Here is a 6,604-nt window from a genome sequence, read left to right as displayed (position 1 = left end):
TCTGGTCCAGCATGCAAGAAGCTTAGAAGTCTCCACTCCATCCTAATGACAAGCAAAAAGCTGAACTACTGAAAAGACAACACTTCTTAAATGACATGTAAGAACAGATGGATAATGTAAGCAGAGACGTGGATTTCTAAGAAAGAATCAAAAAGAAATGCTAGACATTGAAAACACTGTTACAGAAATGAAGATTGCCTTTGATATTATTAAAGACATATTAGTAGACCGGACCACAGCTGAGGAAAAATCTGAGCTGGAGGATATGTCAATGGAAACCTCCAAAACTGAAAAGCAAAGAGCACAAGACTGAAAAAAATACAACAGAATGTCCAAGGGCTGTGGGAGAACTACTAAGGGTGTAACATATGCATAATGGGAGTGTTATATTATACTTGAGATTTATCAATTTTATTAATCTACTTAAGATTTTCTTTATTGTTTTCTGTTTTCTATTTTGTTGATTCCTATTTTGATCTTCATGATGTCCTTTCTTGTTTTACATTGGGTTTAATTTGCGCTTCTTTTTCTAGTCTTCTAGGATAGAAGCTGGAGTATTTTATTTGAGATCTTTCCATTCTAAAAAAGCATTTAGTGTTATAAATTTTCTTCTAAACCTTGAAACCCGTTTGAATTGGATTTTCTGAAAATTGAAACTGAAAATATGTTAAGTGATAAATTAATGGTCCCATTTTCTTATGCTCAGCAAAATACCTTTCCACAAATAGTACAACCTGGGAGGGAGGATACGTTTGTAGGTTGACTTGTTATTTTCTCTAAGTTATAATAGTTTGTTTTCATGCATTTTTAGTGGTGTACAATTCTTTTTAGGTATGTTGAATTTTATTTGCTGATATTTTGTTGAGGATTTTTTGCATCTATGTTCACAAGAGATATTGTTCTTTAGTTTTGTTTTCTTGTAACATCTTTGTCTGGTTTTGGCCTTCTGTTTAAGTCTAGGAAAGCTTTTATTTCTCCTTCATATCTAAGGTATAACTTTGCTGGATAAAGCAATATTCTTTTTTTTACTTTTTGAGGAAGGTTAGCCCTGAGCTAACATCTTCCACCAATCCTCTTTTTTGCTGAGGAAGACTGGCCCTGAGCTAACATCCCTGCCCGTCTTCGTCTACTTTATATGTGGGGTGCCTGCCACAGCATGGCTTGACAAGCGATGGGTAGGTCTGCACCTGGGATCCAAACTGGCGAACCCAGAGCCACCAAAGCAAATGTGCAAACTTAACTGCTGCGCCACCGGGCCAGCCCCGGTGGATAGTATTCTTGGCTGGCAGTTTTTATCTTCCAACATTTTCAATATGTTGTTCAACTCTCTCCTGTCCAGTAGAGCTTCTGTGGAGAAATCTGATGATAGCTTAATGGCATTTCCTTTGTAGGTTACTATCTTTTTTCATAGTTGCCTTTAAAATTCTTTCTTTGTCATTGGCTTTTGACACTTTTAATGTGATGTGTCTTGGAGAAGGTCTTTTTGTGTTAGATAATTAGGAGTTCTATTAGCTTCATGTACTTGTATATCCAGTTCCTTCCCCAGGTTTGGGAAGTTCTCAGGTATTATTTCTTTAAATAAGCTTTCTGTTCCCTTCTCTCCCTCTTCTTCTGGGTCATCCGTTATCCTTATGTTGCTTTTTCTAATAGAGTCAGATATTTCTCATAAAATTTCTTTATTTAAAAAAAACTTAGTTCTTTCTCCTCTTCCGCCTGAATCATTTATAGATTTCTGTCTTTGACCTTGTTGATTTTCTCTTCCATATGGTCTGTTCTATTTCCAATGCTTTCTACTTTATTCTTCATCTCATTTATTGAGTACTTAAGCTCCAGAATTTCTGTTAGGTTCTTTTTTAGTTTCAGTCTCTTTGGTAAAGTACTCCTGTTCATTAATTTTATTCCTGAGCTCATGGAACTTCCTCTCTTAGTTTTCTTGTAGCTCATTGAGTTTCTTCATAACAGCTATTTTGAATTCCCTATCAGTTAGATCACAATCTTCTGTGACTTCAAGTTTGGTTTCTGGAGAATTGTCATTTTCTTTTTGTGATATCATGTTACCATCATTTTTCATGGTATTTGATAAGTTGTTCCTCTGCTGGCACATTTGTAGTAGCAAACACATTTCTTATTTAGGTAAGGCTTTGTTTAGTTTGATTCTGAGCTGCTTTTGGTTGTATTTGAGAGCCAGCACTTTTCACTCTCTACTGCCTCTGCCAGACGTGCTGTTGGTGCCCTTGTTGTGCTGCTTGTACCTGTGACGTTGTTGGTGCCTTGCTGCTTGTGATATTGCTGCAGTCACAGGTGTTGCCACTGGGGTCACCAGGCTGGTGAGCACCTCTGCTGCTTCTGGGGTTGCCTGGGTCATTGTTCAGCCACACTGGCAGGAGAAGCAGGTGGGTGAGCAGGAGCCAAGTTCATGGGCACCTCCACCACCCCTGGGCTTGTCGGGTTCACAGGCACTGCCACCACACATGAGGGGGCCAGGGTTTTGGGTGCTGCTGTGGCTGGGGAGTACCAGGGTTGTGGGCTCTTCTGCCACTGTTGCCTGGTTCCCTGCAGCCTTGGGTGCCACTGTGGCTGGGGGGCCTATGTTGCATGCACCACATCTGCTGCTGCTCCTGGGTTTTCTGGGGTTGCTGGTGCTGCCACTGCCAGTGGCACCAAGTTTTCAGGTTTTGTCATCACTGACGGGCAGGTCATGGTTCTTGGATACCACTGCCACCACTGTGGAGGGAAGTACCTCAGTTGTAGCTGCTGCTGTGGTTTCTGGAGCCTTAGGTCATAGGTGCTGCTACTGCTCCTAGGGGAGGAGGAGAGACTGGGTCACAAGCACCACTGTGGTTCCTGGAGCCTCTGATTGTGCGTGCTGCTTCAGTTCCTAGAGCCTCTGTTCTGAAACACTGTCACAGTTCCTGGAACCTCAGGTCATAGGTGCTTTCACCACTGCTGGGGGCACCAAGGTCTTGGAAGCAGCCCCTGCTGCCAGGAGGACTGGGGTTGCAGGTGCCACTGCTGCTGCCAGGGGAGGGTGCTGCTGAGCTGCAGGCACCATCATAGTTCCTAGATCCTCTTGTCATAGGCACCACTATGGTTCCTGGAGCCTGCTTCATGGGTGCTGCCTTGGTTCCTGGAGCCTCCAGTCTCAGGAGCTGCTACCACTGCCTCCTTGGTTCCACCACCTCCATGAGATCTAGTCAACCCACCTTTAGATGTACAGATTTATGGATCTCTCAGGCATTCTGGTGTGCTGTGCAGGGGATCCTTTGTTGGTCTGTGGAGAGGAAGAGAGCAACTCATGCACCTACAATGATGCTGTCACCCCCTGGTAGTTCTATTTTCAACTTTTTGAGGAACCTCTGAACTGTTTTCCATAGTGTCTGCACCAGTTTACATCCCCACCAACACTGCACAAGGGTTCCATTTTCTGCACATCCTCACCAATACTTGTGATCTCTCATTCTCTTGATGATAGCCATTCTAACAGGTGTGAGGTGATAGATCATTGTGGTTTTGATGTGCAATTCCCTGACGATTAACGATGTTGAGCATCATTGTCTGCCACCACTGCTGCCGCTGCCACTGCTGCTGCTGGAATCACCGCAGCCCCCAGCCTCACGTGTTGCCACTACCCCTTCGAACAGGTGAGAAGCAACCTAGAAATTTTATGACTAAGCATCAGGAGCCAGTGCTAACAGGCCAGCGGTTCAAAACTCAGAAAAGGGATGAAAAAGAGAAATTCAAACCCACTGTCTTTAGGGATACACTTGTCCAGAGGCTTAATGAAGATAGGGATGACCTTGAAGCTGTAGCCAAGTTTCTGGACTCTACAGGCTCAAGATTAGATTATTGTCGCTGTGCAGACACACTCTTCGATATCCTGGTGGCTGGCAGTATGCTTGTCCCTGGAGGAACACGCATAGATGATGGTGACAAGACGAAGATGACCAACCACTGTGTGTTTTCAGCAAATGAAGATCATGAAATCATCTGAAACTATGCTCAGGTCTTCAATAAACTCATCAGGAGATATAAGTATTTGGAAAAGGCATTTGAGGATGAAATGAAAAAGCTTCTCTTCTTCCTTAAAGCCTTTTCCAAAACAGAGCAGACAAAGTTGGCAATGCTGTCAGGGATCCTGCTAGATAATGGCACCCTTCCTGCCACCATCCTTACCAGTCTCTTCACCGACAGCTTAGTCAAGGAAGGCATTGCAGCCTCATTTGCTGTCAAGCTTTTTAAAGCATGGATGACAGAGAAAGATGCCAACTCTCTGCTCTCTTCTTTGAGAAAAGCCAACTTAGACAAGAGGCTACTTGAGCTCTTTCCAGTTAACAGACAGAGTGTGGATCATTTTGCTAAATACTTGCTGATGCAGGTCTGAAGGAGCTTTCTTACTTCCTGTGAGTCCAGCGGTCCCTAGGCACCAGGAAGGAACTGCAGAAGGAGCTCCAGGAGTGTCTTTCTCAGGAATGCCCGATTGAGGAGGTGGTGCTCTATGTGAAAGAAGAAATGAAGAGGAATGATCTTCCAAAAACAGCAGTGATTGGACTCCTATGGACCTGTATAATGAATGCTGTTGAGTGGAACAAGAAGGAAGACCTCATTGCAGAGCAGGCCCTTAAACACCTGAGGCAATACGCTCCTCTCCTGGCTGTGTTCAGCTCCCAAGGCCAGTCAGAGCTGATCCTCCTCCAGAAGGTTCAGGAATACTGTTATGACAACATCCATTTCATGAAAGCCTTTCAGATCTGGTTCTCTTTTATAAAGCTGGTGTGCTGAGTGAAGAAGCGATATTGAAATGATACAAAGAAGCACATGTTGCCAAAGGCAAGAGTGTTTTTCTTGACCAGATGAAGAAATTTGTCAAGTGGTTACAAAACGCAGAAGAAGAATCTGAATCGGAAGGCGAGGAAAGTTAGATGGCTCAAGAAGCACAATACCTAGGTTACCACACAACACTGATCGGGAATGCTGAACCATTTGGGAAGAGAAACTTGGCTTCTGTTTTCACAAAGGAAAAAAAAAAATAGGATAGACTTCCCTTGTGCAGAGAGGAAAATGGTTTTTGTTTTTGTTTTGTTTTTAAATGGAGCCCTGAGGCATCAGCTATTATACTTGGGACTCTACCTCTCCCTCACTATGTGCTAACTTAAAGCCATTCAACACAGGGTCAACTAGGAATCTGAAAGTAAATACTCAACAGACTCCTCTTTTTTAGCCGTATTTTTCAGATACTGTGTGGTGAATGCCCCAGTGGTGTCTATTACAGGGCCACTTTGGTAGTTGTGTATCTGCTCATGTATGTGACTTGACAAACCAGTTTTTTAAAATAAATGGCTTTATTAAAAAAAAATGATATTGAGCATCTTTTCATGTATCTGTTGGCCATCTACATGTCTTCTTTGGAGAGCCATCTGTTTAGTTCCTCTGCCCATTTTTTAATTGGATTGTTTGTTTTTTAGTTATTGAGTTATGTAAGTTCTTTATGTATTTTGGATATTATATCTTTATCCAGTATATGATTAACAAAATTTTTCTCCTATTCCGTAGGTTGTCTTTTCATTTTGGTGATTGTTTCTTTTGTTGTGCAGAAGCTTTTAAGTTTGATGAAGTTCCGCTTGTTGACTTTTACTTTTGTTGTTTGTGGTTTTGGTGTCATATCCAAAAAATCATTGCCAAGACCAATGTCAATGAGCTTCTTCCCAATGTTTTCTTCTAGGGATTTTATGATATCAGGCCTTCTGTTTAAGTCTTAGATCCATTTCTAATTAATTTGTGTGCATGGTGTAACATAGGGGTCCACCTTCATTTTTCTGCATGCATTTATCCAGTCTTCCCAACATCATTTGAAGAGACTATCCTTTTCCTATCGGATGTTCTTGGCCCCCTTGTCAAATATTAGTTGACCCTATATGGGGGGTTTCATTCTGGGCTCTCTAGTCTGTTCCATTGGTTTATGTCTCCATTTTTGTGCCCAAGTCATACAGTTTTGATTCTTATAGCTTTGTAATATAGTTTAGAATCAGGAAGTGTGATGCTTTCAGATTTGTTTTTCTTTCTCAAGATTGCTTTGGCTATTCAGGGTCTTTTGTGATTCCATACAAATTTTAGGATTGCTTATTCTATTTCTGTGAAAAATATCATTGGAATTTTGATAGGGATTGCATGGAATCTGTAGATTGCTTTGGGTAGTATGCACATTTTGACAATATTAATTCTTTCAATACATGAACATGAAGTATCTTTCCATTTACTTGTGTCTTCTTCAATTTCTTTCATCAATGCCTTATAGGTTTTCAAGAAAGTGGTCCATCATCTAGGTTATCAAATTTGTGGGCATAGAACTGTTCATAGTATTTCTTTATTATCCTTTTAATATCCATGGGATCTGTTTCCAATATTAGTAATTTGTGTACCTGTGTATTCTTTTTTTTTTTTTAGTTAGCCTGGCTAAAGGCTTATTGATTTATTGATCTTTTCAAAGAACCAGCTTTTGGTTTCACCGATTTTCCTCCATTTTCAATTTCATTGATTTCTGCTCTAATTTTTATTATTTATTTTTTTTCTGCTGACATTGGTTTAATTTGCTCTTCTTTTCATTGTT

At 41.2% G+C, this 6,604-nt stretch overlaps 1 pseudogene; it reads left to right on the top strand.

The window, feature by feature from the left end:
- The first annotated feature begins 3,664 nt into the window (after window positions 1-3,664).
- Window positions 3,665-5,109, top strand: LOC100058206 (eIF5-mimic protein 1 pseudogene; annotated as a pseudogene).
- The last annotated feature ends 1,495 nt before the right edge of the window (window positions 5,110-6,604 follow it).

The sequence above is a fragment of the Equus caballus genome, chromosome X, assembly GCF_041296265.1.
Source record: "Equus caballus isolate H_3958 breed thoroughbred chromosome X, TB-T2T, whole genome shotgun sequence".
NCBI classification, from domain to species: Eukaryota; Metazoa; Chordata; class Mammalia; order Perissodactyla; family Equidae; genus Equus; species Equus caballus.
This window is presented reverse-complemented; position numbering and strand designations above follow the sequence as displayed.